The sequence below is a fragment of the Cherax quadricarinatus genome, chromosome 15 (assembly GCF_038502225.1).
Source record: "Cherax quadricarinatus isolate ZL_2023a chromosome 15, ASM3850222v1, whole genome shotgun sequence".
Taxonomy (NCBI): Eukaryota; Metazoa; Arthropoda; class Malacostraca; order Decapoda; family Parastacidae; genus Cherax; species Cherax quadricarinatus.
The window spans coordinates 11,475,899-11,494,336 of NC_091306.1; positions in this window are offsets into that span (position 1 = coordinate 11,475,899).

Consider the following 18,438-nt stretch of genomic DNA (forward strand, 5'->3'; position numbering starts at 1 on the left):
GTTTATTCATAGCAAATTATATTTTACCTCCCCTCAAGGGAGGTTCCTTGACGCTGGTGAGGGGTTCTTGATCTAGGGAATTGGATCTAAGCTCCGGTTCCCTGAATTGAGCCTGAATACATTCCATCCTCCCACATGCGCTGTATAATCCTTCGGGTTTAGCGCTCCCCCATGATTATAATATTTTACCAAGCCGTGTTTAGGTTTCTGGTCTTCCTTACCACCGCTGTCGTGTCTGGGTGACTGCGCTCTCCCATCTTCACATCGGACACACGCGTCTCACTCTCGGGTATGTCATGGACAAGCGCCCAACGCCATTCTGTGAGAATTGTCAAGTTCCATTTTCAGTTTGTCATATACTATTAGACTGTCCTGTCTACCAGCGAGCACGTAGAATTTACCTCTGACGTCGTCACTGCTCTACCACCCTTACTTTATCTTTCCTCTTAGCTGACGGCTCCACCTTTGACATAGACTCCTTCTTTGATTTTTTGTCAGCAGCAGCTTTATTACACCGACTTAGATTATGCTTCCCTTGAGCACCCCTCATCACCCTTCTTAACTCTGCCTCAGCCATATTCTTCACCCCCGCTGGTCTCTGGACAGGCATATTACACCTTATAGCACTCCCTACCCTGAAGCGCTGTATGACCCTAGTGGGTTTAGCGCTTGGTTATGATTTTAATAATAAAACCTCATATTGAAACACATCAGTGTATTTTAGGTATCCACCATAGGCTACAACACTAAGCGTATTTATATACATTATCCTTCTAGGCACAGTGGAGAACATTATTCGCTTCAATTACGAAGGAATTCTATCTACTGCAAATAAAGCAATGATTTCCCAGTCATCTTGTAAACATCTGTATCTTTGACTTGTAGTGATTTGATGTATTCATTAATATATTATTAAAATAGCTAATAAATCTTCCTAACACGTGGAACTGATTTGAATAGATGTCATAACGGATGTATGCAAACATGTCAGTTGTTTGGTAAAGTCGAGTTAAAATATGTGTTAGTGTCCTGGCGAGTCAGGGAATGAGCACTCAGTCTTCTTTCAAACGTGGCAGATCGAGAGTTTTAGCTGATTTTGTCTCGCCTTGTAGCCGATTTTATTTCTGTTAATTCCGTTGGTCCTCCGTCTGTTACGTCGCCCTTCCTTGTGATCAGTTTTCTCCTATAGGTTATTCTTATGTAGACAGCTTCGGTAAGCTATACTGAGGCTCTCAGAACAGTTACTAAGCTTATCCATCAACAAGCTTACTAGTCTTAAGGTCACTGTTAACCACTCACGTCTGTATACTGTACGTGATTGCAGGAAGTTATTCCCTGCTTCTAGTAGTTAGTTAATGAGGTTTAAAGCCTATCGAGTACTCTAGGCTTTATAAGTCGAATGCAGATATTTTACTAGTTAATCTAAGGGTATTGTATACCATTTATAACAATACTTGTCTGACAGAACACCTCGGTATCTTGGTACAGGGATGTCTTCTTCAGTTAGTGCTAGCTCACCTGTGACCTCATCAAGTTGCTACACCTCACTTCCGGTTCCGTTATATAAGTCTGGTCTCATCAAGACTGAGGGACTAATTACCTCATACTACCTCTGAAGCGTTGTGTGACCCTTACGAGTTTAGCGCTTAAATTCATTAAAATACCTCTTCTCTAATATTGTCTCCAGTTTTCGTAATTCATCTCCTCTTTATTCAACTGAAAAAACGTGGGTTTAGCGCTTAGTTATGATTATAATAATTTACCAATAAAGACACCTAAGTGTTGCACATATCTTACTCATCAGAGGACACCTAAGAGTGGGAAGTAGACATGTGGTAGTAATATTCTCACTGCTTTATCTTGATAAAGCGCAATCTTGTGAGCGAAACTCTGTACTAATAAAGGCTGATACATTATTTATTTACTCACTTTAAAAATCTAAAAAAAAAAAGAGTCGTGTGGTTCTTTAACTGTTATATTCATAGGGAAGCATCAGACCCATAATGGTAACACAATGCCTGACAAACTGACAGTAATATATATATATATATATATATATATATATATATATATATATATATATATATATATATATATATATATATGTATATATATATATATATATATATATATATATATATATATATATATATATGTATATATATATATATATATATATATATATATATATATATATATATATATATATATATACATACATATATATATATATATATATATATATATATATATATATATATATATATATATATATATATATATATATATATATATATATATATATATATATATATGAATTTTAATTAAAAATGAAAACACTGACTTACCCATAAAAGACAGTAGCCACACACTTAACAGATAACCATCATTTAAACAGATAATGTTCACTAAACAAATAATGGTCACATATAATGGTTACACACAGCAGATAAGGGTCAAATGCAAAATATAATGGTCAGATACAACAGATAATGATTAGGTCACATACAACTGATAATGGTAACATAACTGATAATGGTCACATACAACTGATAATAGTCACATAACAGATAATGGTCACATAACTGATAATGGTCACATACAACTGATAATGGTCACATAACAGATAATGGTCACATAACTGATAATGGTCACATAACAGATAATGGTCACATAACAGATAATGGTCACATAACAGATAATGGTCACATAACAGATAATGGTCACGTAACAGATAATGGTAACATAACAGATAATGGTCACATAACAGATAATGGTCACATAACAGATAATGGTCACATAACAGATAATGGTCACATACAACTGATAATAATCACATAACAGATAATGGTCACATAACTGATAATGGTCACATAACAGATAATGGTCACATAACAGATAATGGTCACATAACAGATAATGGTCACATAACTGATAATGGTCACATACAACTGATAATGGTCACATAACAGATAATGGTCACGTAACTGATAATGGTCACATAACAGATAATGGCCACATAACAGATAATGGTAACATAACAGATAATGGTCACATAACAGATAATGGTCACATACAACTGATAATGGTCACATAACAGATAATGGTCACATAACTGATAATGGTCACATAACAGATAATGGTCACATAACAGATAATGGTCACATAACAGATAATGGTCACATAACAGATAATGGTCACATAACAGATAATGGTCACATAACTGATAATGGTCACATACAACTGATAATGGTCACATAACAGATAATGGTCACGTAACTGATAATGGTCACATAACAGATAATGGTCACATAACTGATAATGGTCACATACAACTGATAATGGTCACATAACAGATAATGGTCACATAACTGATAATGGTCACATAACAGATAATGGTCACATAACAGATAATGGTCACATAACTGATAATGGTCACATAACAGATAATGGTCACATAACAGATAATAGTCACATAACAGATAATGGTCACATAACTGATAATGGTCACATACAACTGATAATAGTCACATAACAGATAATGGTCACATAACTGATAATGGTCACATACAACTGATAATGGTCACATAACAGATAATGGTCACATACAACTGATAATGGTCACATAACAGATAATGGTCACATAACAGATAATGGTCACATAACAGATAATGGTCACATACAACTGATAATAGTCACATAACAGATAATGGTCACATAACTGATAATGGTCACATACAACTGATAATGGTCACATAACAGATAATGGTCACATAACAGATAATGGTCACATAACAGATAATGGTCACATACAACTGATAATAGTCACATAACAGATAATGGTCACATAACTGATAATGGTCACATACAACTGATAATGGCCACATAACATATAATGGTCACATAACAGATAATGGTCACATAACTGATAATGGTCACATACAACTGATAATGGCCACATAACATATAATGGTCACATAACAGATAATGGTCACATAACAGATAATGGTCACATACAACTGATAATAGTCACATAACAGATAATGGTCACATAACTGATAATGGTCACATACAACTGATAATGGTCACATAACATATAATGGTCACATAACAGATAATGGTCACATAACAGATAATGGTCACATAACTGATAATGGTCACATACAACTGATAATGGTCACATAACATATAATGGTCACATAACAGATAATGGTCACATAACTGATAATGGTCACATAACTGATAATGGTCACATAACAGATAATGGTCACATAACTGATAATGGTCACATACAACTGATAATGGTCACATAACATATAATGGTCACATAACAGATAATGGTCACATAACTGATAATGGTCACATAACAGATAATGGTCACATAACAGATAATGGTCACATAACTGATAATGGTCACATACAACTGATAATGGTCACATAACATATAATGGTCACATAACAGATAATGGCCACATAACAGATAATGGTCACATAACTGATAATGGTCACATACAACTGATAATAGTCACATAACATATAATGGTCACATAACAGATAATGGTCACATAACTGATAATGGTCACATAACAGATAATGGTCACATAACATATAATGGTCACATAACTGCTAATGGTCACATAACAGATAATGGTCACATAACAGATAATGGTCATATAACTGATAGTGGTCACATAACTGATAATGGTCACATACAACTGATAATGGTCACATAACATATAATGGTCACATAACATATAATGGTCACATAACAGATAATGGTCACATAATAGATAATGGTCACATAACTGATAATGGTCACATAACTGATAATGGTCACATACAACTGATAATGGTCACATAACATATAATGGTCACATAACAGATAATGGTCACATAACTGATAATGGTCACATAACAGATAATGGTCACATAACAGATAATGGTCACATAACTGATAATGGTCACATAACAGATAATGGTCACATAACAGATAATGGTCACATAACAGATAATGGTCGCATAACAGATAATGGTCACATAACAGATAATGGTCACATAACAGATAATGGTCACATAACAGATAATGGTCACATAACAGATAATGGTCACATAACTGATAATGGTCACATAACAGATAATGGTCACATAACAGATAATGGTCACATAACTGATAATGGTCACATAACAGATAATGGTCACATAACAGATAATGGTCACATAACTGATAATGGTCACATAACAGATAATGGTCACAACAGATAATGGTCACATAACTGATAATGGTCACATAACAGATAATGGTCACATAACAGATAATGGTCACATAACTGATAATGGTCACATAACAGATAATGGTCACATAACAGATAATGGTCACATATCAGAAATAATGGTCACACAACAAGATAAGGACAAAATAGAGAGGTTGAAATATTGTATTCACAGGAAGCGCTAAACGCGTAGCTGTTCTACAGCGTCCTAGAAATGGGAGATTTAGTGGAGTAAATATGACGATGTAAAGAGGAGGCTAACTCCGATTCATTGGATCAAGAGACTTTCCCCAACATCAAGACACTCTTGAAAGGTTGAAAACAATGAACTACTGAGACACTATAAATAATATGTTGCATATATTTTCATATTATTATTATTATTATTATTATTATTATTATTATTATTATTATTATTATTATTATTATTATTATTATTATTATTATTATTATTATTGTGATGCGCTAAACCCGTAGGGGTCACGCAGAATGTTACAGCTCCTAGGGAATGGAAGGTAATCAGATGTAACTCGAGGAAATTGAGGGTAACTCCAAGTCCTTGGACCAGGATACCTTAACCAGCACCAAGGTGGCTCTCCTGAGGTAATGTTGACAACACAATGTGACTTCAATCCATATGTCCTTAACTTGGTCACTTTCTGTCTGACATTATAATCTTACATTCATAAGTAAATGACAGGAATGTGGCTTCAGGGATTGAGGAATAAAGTGTCTGTATATTGTAATACAGGTCCATTGTCTTGGGATGCATCATTTGATGCTGGTAGAGGGCTCTTGATCCAAGGAACTGCAGGTACCCTCATCTGTCTCGGATTAAACCTAATTATTTCCCATACTTCAAGCGAGTTAGTGTTTCCCCATGAATATAATTATAATAATAACAATAATGATCATAATAATAATAATGATAATACTACTATTAAATACATTCTTGGGGTTGTATCCCACATGTGAGTCAGACTTTGATAATTAGTTAAGTTGAATACCAGCTCTTTGCTTGTTAAAATTCAATAAAAAAAATACCCATGTCCTATGCATCATATCTGCTTATTTAAAATAAATTTCTTAAGTCACACAATACGTTATTTCAATAATTTGTAAATCTTTAGGTTCCTAGTTTTAAGCATCATAACACCATGTAATTCTCTAATCTGTTTATCCTCTGCCAGTTTTATAGGATTTTTTTTTTTACTCTATTTCCTGTATATATAATCACTCTTAGCTCTATAATATCAACCATGTCTGAGTTTTAATTTCAGGTATAATCTTAATTATCATGGTATGCAACACTCACACCTGTATATCTTACAGACAATTTTAGTCTTAAAAAATCGTCAATAAAACGAATTTTTAAGACTAGAATTTAATTATATATAAAAGAAAATCATGTATGTATGTATATATATATGTATGTATGTATGTATGTATGTATGTATGTATGTATGAATGTATGTATGTATGTATGTATGTATGTATGTATGTATGTATGTATGTATGTATGTATGTATGTATGAGTGTATTTATGTATGTATGTATGTATGTATGTATGTATGTATGTATGTATGTATGTATGAATGTATGTATGTATGTATGTATGTATGTATGTATGTATGAATGTATGTATGTATGTATGTATGTATGTATGTATGTATGTATGTATGTATGTATGTATGAGTGTGTTTATGTATGTATGTATGTATGTATGTATGTATGTATGTATGTATGTATGTATGTATGAATGTATATATGTATGTATGTATGTATGTATGTATGTATGTATGAGTGTATTTATGTATGTATGTATGTATGTATGTATGTATGTATGTATGTATGTATGTATGTATGTATGTATGAATGTATGTATGTATGTATGTATGTATGTATGTATGTATGTATGTATGTATGAATGTATGTATGTATGTATGTATGTATGTATGTATGTATGTATGTATGTATGAGTGTATTTATGTATGTATGTATGTATGTATGTATGTATGTATGTATGTATGTATGTATGTATGAATGTATATATGTATGTATGTATGTATGTATGTATGTATGAGTGTATTTATGTATGTATGTATGTATGTATGTATGTATGTATGTATGTATGTATGTATGTATGAATGTATGTATGTATGTATGTATGTATGTATGTATGTATGTATGTATGTATGTATGAATGTATGTATGTATGTATGTATGTATGTATGTATGTATGTATGAGTGTATTTATGTATGTATGTATGTATGTATGTATGTATGTATGTATGTATGTATGTATGTATGTATGTATGTATGTATGTATGTATGTATATATGTATGCCACAACAAAATGTTACCCTTGTTCTTTTACCTAACATATTGTTGGTAGTTCTACCAACTTTATTACAATACACAAATAACCCGCCGCACACAGGAGAAATAAATTTTATGACGACGACATTTCGGTCCAACTTGGACCATTAGTTACGCTAGGGAGGCTAGTTAATGGTCCAGGTCGGACTGAAACGTGGCCATAAAGTTTTTCTCCTATATGCGGGTTATTTGTGTAAAGCTGGGGTAGGGGAACTGGGGTAAATTACCCCAAATGGGGTAAAAATGAAAATCTTGGGTGTAATGAAGGCTCAATAAACATATATATATATATATATATATATATATATATATATATATATATATATATATATATATATATATATAAAATTGCACAAAAATATATATTATTTAAAATACGAGGCAAATTACGAAAGTTATTTATTTCAAACAAATAATTTGTAGTTTCTTAATAAAATTAATAATCAAATTTGTAGGGACCATTTCTTAAGATGGCAGTGATGTAAAACGGGTAAGGACTACAGCGACTGGCAACACCGCGAGTTTCAGCAGTGACTCGGGGGTCGCCACGACAACTGTAGTTCTCATTGTTGACACAACATCAACTAACTTTTGGCCTAGTGTCCTCTCTCGCTATCAACAATTGTCTCTGCTTGCAGCCAATAGAAATTCATTGTTTATGTTAGTAGATTTAAGACTTTCGATGACCAAGGTAAGGTAGTGTTTTGTGATTTGTCGTAACAATTTGGTCTGTACAAGGAAAGCACGCATTGAATTTCAGTGAAGCATGCACTGAATTTCAGAACAATGCAGACCTGTCCATTTTTTGGATGCCAAAAACTGCAAAGGTTTTCAAAATTGCACACGAGGAAGCAATAAAAATATTGCTACCATTTGCATCTACCTATCTCTGTGAGTAAGAATTTTCCACACTCATTAACTTGGCTTGGTGGCAAAGTTCTCACTTTACATGGTGATGTCCGAGTTCGATTCCCGGTAAGGATGGAAGCATTGGGCGTGTTTCCTTACACCGGTTGTCCATGTTCACCCATCAGTAATAATGGAAACCTGGGTGTTAGTCAACTGGTGTGGGTCGTATCCTGAGACAAAACTGACTTAATTTGCCCGAAATGCATAACAAACGGCTGTCTATATAGCAGTATGTCAGTGATGTCAGCTAGGACCTTGTACATGTACTTGTCGATATAACGATATTATTGTTATTAAAAACAAAGTCCATAAATCGGTTGAACGGCGAAGACAGTGTCCAAATTGTTCTGACATCAAAAAATCCCTAAGTTCGTTGATGTATCAAAAATGAAACATTATTGTTCCAAAATCTGAAGTGAAAATCTTTTCAATGAAAGTCTTTAGCTCCTTAATGAGATTTTTATTAAAATTGTCTGTTACTATTTTTTATTTCCTGCAGTTTATTTTTCATTTTATTATTTTGTTAATTTTGTGTTTTATTTTTAAAGTTGCTTTATCGTATATAATACATACTTTTCAGTTTACATGACTATTCTCCATACCAATGGATTCAATAAACTATTTTGATTTTGACTGATCCTTTTGTTCTTTCGGATTCTGTGGACTTTCAAGTCTAGTGGGTAATTTCGCTGTACACAAATTTGTTTTGAGGCCATACCCAAAAAAGTTCGCCGACCCCTGATGTGAAGTATTCTTGACTGGTAGTGAGCAGGTGACATGAAGTCTTAATGACCCGTGCGTTAGGTTAGGTCAGGTTTGTCAGGAAACAGGACAAATGTTTCCTGATGCGGGTCGTAGTTATATGATGACCAGCACCTGGAGCTTTTGATCATCTGACCGAGGACTTCCGCTGGCTTACCGGTCCACACTTTAAAACTTATGGTTATGATTATAACTGTTTTTGTCTTTAAGTTGACCCGCATGTAGTTGATAAGCTTTAAATCTAATATTATGCTGACATAAGTACGTCAAGGGTATATAATTCCGACATATTAATAAGCATATTTTTTTCAACATCTGGTTATCTTTGAGAGATGCTTCGCCCACCAGGTGCTTCATGAACCATGAGAAATGAGGCATATATAATTAATATGCTAATATATAAATGTTAATGTCATGTAATCATGTGACAACAAACTTTGTTAGTGATGACCGTATAAACTATATTCACAGAAGCGCTCAGTCTGACTACGTATGACCTCATAAAAACAAACACAGTAGTACAACGACAATATTTTATATGGTGAGGCTCATATAAATTGTTAATGGTTTAAAGGGTATGCACATTTAACTTAAGTGTTTCTACTGTGCTTGTAAGTAATTAGTTTCATAGCTATTTTATGCACCCAATGACCATTCAGTAAGTTGTGAGAATATTATACACACACTAAATGGGTTCAGGAACTGAACCCCAGTATTCTGGCAGCTACATTAATAATGAACTGTTTGCACCAGGGTTGTCTAACATTTATTGGTTTGTTCACCACAAGCTAAATTGATCCAATCCCATGCACTCCCATCTCATAAAATTTTTGAGAACAAAAAAAGGATTCAATTAACACCCAAAAAAAATACTGAGTTCAAATTTTATTATAATTTGTATATCAAATACTCTAACAATAGGAAAAATGTAAATATTCAAAAGTGCACAAAAATAAATTCTCCATTTGGTTTAAGTTAACAAAACATGTGAATTACTTAGTCTTAGCAGAAAAAAATTAACAGTTCAGTGATTATTATTATTATTATTATTATTATTATTATTATTATTATTATTATTATTATAAAAAAGAGGCGCTAAACCCACTAGGGAACAGTTCAATGAGACTTCTGGTTGTACATTTCACTCATGAGGAATTTTAAGCAGCAAGGTGCAGCTTTCTGAGTGACCAGAAGCTTACTTGGTTGGAATATGAGCTTGGCTGGATATTTATGGTCCCTGATTCATAATATATTCCATAATTTATAGACATGCAATTTTTAATTAATAAAAATATTCCTTTGGCAAAGAACTGTATAAAATACTGTTGTATAGAACTTTAAGCACATACTAAGTTTGGAGACTGAGATCCATAGTTCTGTTGATAATAAGTTACAGTTATATTTAGCAGTTTACAACAATAATGACTTTAGTTACAAAATTAATGGATGGATATAGTTATTTAAAAACATAATTTTTGCGAAAGCAAATAATTGCTTTAGAGACGGCATCAAAATGTTATTGACTAAACAAATTAAAACAGTGAATGAAATGGGATATTACAGACAAATATAATGATAAAAAATAAGTTTCTTGCATTATTGCGACAATGTTTCACTCTACACATAGCGAAACGTCGTAATATATTGTAATCTTGTTCTGCAGCTTGTCTTTGTCAGGTTACAGCAGTTATGAGTTGGTCACATAATTAAGGAATTCATTTGTCAGTTGTGCTGTGTGAGATAATAGTCTGGTCGTAAAGTAGTGCAGCATCGTTGATCATATCCATTATGACGTAACTGAGATGATTAAAGTCCACCAGCGAAGCGTCAAAGGATCTTCCGTTTCGAATCCTTCTAGCAACGTCAGCCAAGATCCTCACCAAGAAGGTGGCAGCGGCGAAGATAGCCAAAGCTTCAATCCCTAAAGAGGTTTTGTAATCGCCATCCCGGCCCTCACTTTCCTTCGATATGACGTCCTCCATTACACTTCTCCTGAATAGGATGACGTATATATTGTGATTGATAATGACCAATTTTAAGGTTGCTGGGAAACACGTGTTTCTAGGATGAACGATACAGCAATGCATATATATACACACACACACACACACACAAGAAATCCAAATTTCGGTAGATGATAAGTTTGCCTTGTATACTGAGAGGTGGAATAGGCGAAAAATATGGGCGTACGATATTGCTACAGCGTTATGCAGCCAGGGTGTGGGCGTACGGTATTGCTCGAGTCCTGAGCTGCCAGGGTATAGGCACAGTATATTGCTAGCATGCTGGGCGACCAAGGCGTGGGTGTCCGGTGCTCTAGCTTCTTGGTCGACCAGGGTGTGGGCGTTCGGTACTGCTAGCGTGCTGGGACACCAGGATGTAGACGCAAGGTATTGGTAGTGTGCTAAAAGGCCAAGGGGTGGGCGTAAGATGTTGCTAGTACTGGGCAGCCAGGGTGTGGGCGCAAGGTGTTTCTAGTGTGCTGAGCAGCCAGGGTGTGGGCATACGATGTTGCTAGCGTGCTGGGTCGCCAGGGTGGTTGTTGCGGGTGTGGGCGTACGGTTGTTGCTAGCGTGCTGGGACGCTAGGGTGTGCTTGTGGTGTTGCTAGCGTGCTGGGCGCCGCTGACTGACTGACTGCCGGCACACCGCACTGGTCTTGCAATCACGTCTCCAGAACAGTTATATTTTGGACGTCACATTTTTAACTGTTCTTAGATTCAACTAGGTAATGGTTGTTAAAACGAAGTTTTAGAGCGCGTTAGATGATAACCAGGTGTGTAGTAACGGTTTGAGTAGTAGTTACCGAACTCACGTGCGAAGGTTTTGCACTTTATATTACAGTGCATTTATTCTTGACATTAGTTAATGTGTTTTGGTCGCTGTGCGATCCAAGTGGTATCCCCCGTATTCCATAACCCCAGCCTCCTCTATCTCAATGCATGTAAAAACCAGAGCAGTTACAGAACGACTCCCTCCAAAGACCTAGGTAGGATCTATAACTGAATCCTCCCAAGAGGTCCAAGAGCAGCAAAATTAGCACTTAAAGAGGGCCAGGAACTTTACATGAAACCTCGCACCCACAGCTTAGCACCCTCCAAAAAGGCCTAAGGTCAGTAGATAATTATTATATTAAAAAGAAGCGCTAAACCTACAAGGGTCATACAGCGCAGCAGGACAGGGAAGGGTGCAGGGGTATTGGGTAGCAAGAGGGAGAGGGATTATTATTAGGTCATAGAATGCAGCGGGACAGTGGATAACAAGAAGACGGCCAGAAACATATACTTGGTTTAATAGAATGTAATTTGTTAAGTAGCAGATCAGACCAACGTTCTTGCCAACGGGTGCAAAGGTGGGTAGCAATTACAGCAAAATAGTCTGCGAATGGAACACCTCTATTTGAAACTGGGAGGTCATGTACTGCTGATCGCGCAGCAATGTCTTCCTGTTCATTGCCCTGTACATCAGCATGACCGGGGATCCAACAAAAAACAATATCTTTGTGCTTGCTAGAGATACGGCATAATCAAAGTTGGATATGAAGAACCAGGGGATGAGGTGTATAAAATTTTCTCATAGCCTGTAAAGCACTATGGGAGTCTGAAACGACCACAAATGGTGACACAGGCATAAATGCAATATGAATAAATGCTAGGAGAATGGCATACAATTCACCCGTAAAAATGCTAGCCGAGGATAATAAATGCCCTCGCATAATGCTGTCCGGAAACAATGCTGCGAATCCGACGCCGTCAGAAGACTTGGAGCCATCGGTGTACACTGCAATGGGGTGAGAATGAGATCGGAAGTGAGATGCTGCATGAACATAGAAAGGTGGTAACTGAAGAGAAGACAGGAGAGAATATAGGCGAAGAGAAAAGGACGGAGTAAACAGGGGTGACGAACAAATAAAGAACGTCTAATAGCATCAGTGACTATCTTATATATGGAAGGATTGAGGTCATGAGAGCGAACATAATAGCGAAGGCAATGAGCATCACGGCGATCGGCCAAGGATGGAATATTCGCCTCTGCATAGAGGCTCTCAACCGGTGAAGAGCGAAAAGCACCGAGGCATAAACGTAATCCCAGGTGATAGATGGGATTAAGGCTAGAAAGAGTTGCAGGAGAGGCCGTTAAAAATATCTGGTTGACATACCTGGAGTTTACCTGGAGAGAGTTTCGGGGGTCAACGCCCCCGCGGCCTGGTCTGTGACCAGGCCTCCTGGTGGATCAGCGCCTGATCAACCAGGCTGTTGCTGCTGGCTGCACGCAAACCAACGTACGAGCCACAGCCCGGCTGATCAGGAACTGACTTTAGGTGCTTGTCCAGTGCCAGCTTGAAGACTGCCAGGGGTCTGTTGGTAATCCCCCTTATGTGTGCTGGGAGGCAGTTGAAACGTCTCGGGCCCCTGACACTTATTGTATGGTCTCTTAACGTGCTAGTGACACCCCTGCTTTTCATTGGGGGGATGGTGCATCGTCTGCCAAGTCTTTTGCTTTCGTAGTGAGTGATTTTCGTGTGTAAGTTCGGTACTAGTCCCTCTAGGATTTTCCAGGTGTATATAATCATGTATCTCTCCCTCCTGCGTTCCAGGGAATACAGGTTTAGAAACCTCAAGCGCTCCCAGTAATTGAGGTGTTTTATCTCCGTTATGCGCGCCGTGAAAGTTCTCTGTACATTTTCTAGGTCGGCAATTTCACCTGCCTTGAAAGGTGCTGTTAGAGTGCAGCAATATTCCAGCCTAGATAGAACAAGTGACCTGAAGAGTGTCATCATGGGCTTGGCATCCCTCGTTTTGAAGGTTCTCATTATCCATCCTGTCATTTTTCTAGCAGATGCGATTGATACAATGTTATGGTCCTTGAAGGTGAGATCCTCCGACATAATCACTCCCAGGTCTTTGACGTTGGTGTTTCGCTCTATTTTGTGGCCAGAATTTGTTTTGTACTCTGATGAAGATTTAATTTCCTCATGTTTACCATATCTGAGTAATTGAAATTTCTCATCGTTGAACTTCATATTGTTTTCTGCAGCCCACTGAAAGATTTGGTTGATGTCCGCCTGGAGCCTTGCAGTGTCTGCAATGGAAGACACTGTCATGCAGATTCGGGTGTCATCTGCAAAGGAAGACACGGTGCTGTGGCTGACATCCTTGTCTATATCGGATATGAGGATGAGGAACAAGATGGGAGCTAGTACTGTGCCTTGTGGAACAGAGCTTTTCACCGTAGCTGCCTCGAACTTTACTCTGTTGACGACTACTCTCTGTGTTCTGTTAGTGAGGAAATTATAGATCCATCGACCGACTTTTCCTGTTATTCCTTTAGCACGCATTTTGTGCGCTATTACGCCATGGTCACACTTGTCGAAGGCTTTTGCAAAGTCGGTATATATTACATCTGCATTCTTTTTGTCTTCTAGTGCATTTAGGACCTTGTCGTAGTGATCCAATAGTTGAGACAGACAGGAGCGACCTGTTCTAAACCCATGTTGCCCTGGGTTGTGTAACTGATGGGTTTCTAGATGGGTGGTGATCTTGCTTCTTAGGACCCTTTCAAAGATTTTTATGATATGGGATGTTAGTGCTATTGGTCTGTAGTTCTTTGCTGTTGCTTTACTGCCCCCTTCGTGGAGTGGGGCTATATCTGTTGTTTTTAGTAACTGAGGGACGACCCCCGTGTCCATGCTCCCTCTCCATAGGATGGAAAAGGCTCGTGATGGGGGCTTCTTGCAGTTCTTGATGAACACAGAGTTCCATGAGTCTGGCCCTGGGGCAGAGTGCATGGGCATATCATTTATCGCCTGTTCGAAGTCATTTGGCGTCAGGATAACATCGGATAGGCTTGTGTTAATCAAATTTTGTGGCTCTCTCATAAAAAATTCATTTTGATCTTCGACTCTCAGTCTGGTTAGCGGCTTGCTAAAAACTGAGTCATATTGGGACTTGAGTAGCTCACTCATTTCCTTGCTGTCATAAAATTAAGGCTGAATGTAGTCGAGGGAGAGTTCTACGATCAGCCCCCATGAAAGATGAGCGAGGGTTTTAAGGAGGTTCAGCCGGCTACGACAAGTTGCTTTCAGAGAAGTAATGTGAGGTTTCCAGGATAACCGACTGTCAAACAGAAGGCCGAGAAACCTGACCGTATCACGTTCTAGGATACGCGAGCTATATAGGTACAATGGATGATCAGAGACAACAGAACGTCTAGTGAAAGTAATTTGATGAGTTTTAGTACTAAAAAATTTAAACCCATAAGTAGTGACCCAATTGGAAACACGGTTGACCGCTTGCTGGAGAGAAACTGCAATGAGGTGACAGCTTCTGCACAAGCTATAGCAAAGTCATCAACATAGAGTGATGACCAAATATTAGATGGAAGAATAGATGCAAGATCATTTACAGCAAGGAAAAAAAGTGTTGTGCTCAGAACACATCCCTGGGGGACACCTCCAGCTTAGACAAAGTCCGGGGAAAGCATATTATTAACCGAACACGGAAATGTCTCTCAGTTAAGAAGTTCTTAAGGAAAAATGGTAGACTGCCTCTGAGTGGGCCTGGGCCAAGATGTTATACCTCCAAGTTGTGTCATATGTCTTCTCGTAATTAACTAATGTGAAAATATCATGCTTTATAGTATTAGTTCTCTTATATCTTTAGCTTCATTTGTAGGTAGGATGTACAAACTATACTCTGTTTCCAAATTCGAGAGCTCTGATTGGCTGCTCATGCTGCTAAACTGCTTTTGATTTCTGGGGCATGTGGTAAGCCACGAGAACATATGATCTCACACCTCCAGGGTCTGCTTTGGCCGCCAAGACAGCCACGCTGGAAGCACAACCAGTGGCCTCTAACTGCATCAGCCGAAGGAAGACGGACCTGTGAGCCACCAGGATGGCCAAGTGCCCGCTGCCGGGCCGAGGCGAATCTCAGAGCCGGTAACAGTATAACAGGGCAACAAAGGGAGCCTCTGCTGAGTATGCTGAAGCTGGACAGGGAGTTGCGAGTGTGTGTCCACCGCCTGCGCCTTGAGTACTGTACTGCCAGACGCCTCATTGAAAGAGAGCTAGAGAAGAGCTCTGCAGCCACTGTGACCAGATGGTCACCAAGCCCCTCCTACACTGCCCCGCAATGACGCCCATATGGGCACAGACACTTCCTGATGGCCCCAGTGGGTTGGACTCTGGAGGACGAGGCGGCACATCGGGTGTACCTGGCCGTCCACGACTTGGAGATTACTCCCAGTCATCGCAGCACACCTGCCTCCCCGATGAAGACATCGTGAAGACCTGACGGGGCCTGCCGCTAATTCCCATTCCCTTCTTTACTGCCTTATACGTCCTTCTTCCTTCACCCCATACTTTTTCCCACCGAAAGAAAAAAAACTCCAGTGAGGCCTATGATTGTTCTTTTCGTTGCAGAACAGCTTGTTCCAGGGCAACAAGATGCTAGCCTGCAGCACCAGCTTTAACCATGCTGAGATGTACTCTGCCGATGCTACGATGACCTTATGGGATAGCAAGTGTCTGAAGACTCAAGAGGCCGCCTGCTTACTAAGATGTAACCACAGCACAAGCAAGAAGAAAGACGGCGACTACTGACTCTCCCCACCCCGGGGAACCACCGCAAGACTGATGAAGGACGTCCAACAGGGGGAGCCACTGCAAGACATCCATACAGGATGGAAGATGATGAACGACACCCCCTTCCCAGGGGACCAAAGCCAGGTCACCATCAGGATTATTATTATAATCAAGGGGAAGCGCTAAACCCGTAGGATTATACAGAGCCTGTGGGGGGATGTGGAAGGTATTTAGGCTTAATTCAGGGAACTGGAGCACAGATCCAATTTGCTAGATCAAGAGCCCCTCACCAGCATCAAGGAACCTTCCTTGAGGGGTCACCATCTGGAGAAGACCCGGAGGGGGACAATGCTGGCGAACCTACTGCTACTGTCTGCTTCGCTCTCTCACTGGGTTGACATCATGGAGGCTACACTTCTTTTCTTCACTGTCTGGGAGAATGCTGTTCTTCTCTGATCTTGTCAAGTAGACTCAGCTTTTCTGGTAGAGTATGTATCTGTTGGTGAGCCGAATGTACATCTCATAACTATTCACAGAACCTTATTTACAACTACAGTGGAACCCTGGATTTCGTCCGGTGCAGATATCGTACAGTTCGGATTTCAACCACTTTTTTTGGCAAAGTTTTACCCCGGGTTTCGCACCTCTGCTCGGAAATCATCTGTATCAAATGCGTCCACCCACCCAGGACGAGCTGCTCTCACGTATGTGACTCAGTCTGCTTCTATTACTTGAGTAATACTCCGCGCGTTCATCTGAAACATTTTTGTTCCTGTTTATTGAGTGCGACTGCTAAATAAGCCACCATGGGGCCAAAGAAAGTTTGGATAGTGGTAGAGGGTAGTAATGATGGTGGCAGAGGGTGGTAGTGATGGTGGTAGAGATAACTTCTCCCTCTCCCCTCCTCGCCTTCTTCCATAAGCCTCACACCACACATTGCCCTCAGACATGACATCTCCACTGCCTCCAGCCTTCTCCTTGCTGCAACATTCATCACCCATGCTTTACAGCGAGGAGAAGGCTGGAGGCTGTGAAGATGTCATGTCTGAGGGCAATGTGTCTTCAATAAAGGTATGTAATAGTGATTTAAATGTTCATTTATCCATTGAAATTAGTCATTTATATTTCTCATTGTTTTCTGTATGTAAAAACTATAGTTCTTTATAAAAATGTATTTTTTAATATTTTTGGGTGTCTGGAACGGATTAATTGGATTTACATTATTTCTTATGGGAAATATTACTTCAGTTTTCGTCCATTTCGGATTTTGACTAACCTTCTAGAATGGACTGAGGATGAAAAGCGGGGTTCCACTGTAATGATTTTGTTTTTCTGAGTTTCTGTCCAATCATACTAGACCTACCTTATTCTGATTAGCATGTATGCACTGTTGTAGTCAGAGTTTGTGAAGTTGCTGAACTCAGATTCAGTAATTTGCGAGTTTTTTTTTTTGCCTTGTATGGAGAACTTGTCGATTGCCCCCAGTTAGGGTCGTTTTTGTCTCCTTGGCCTGACGCTATGCTACGACTGATTG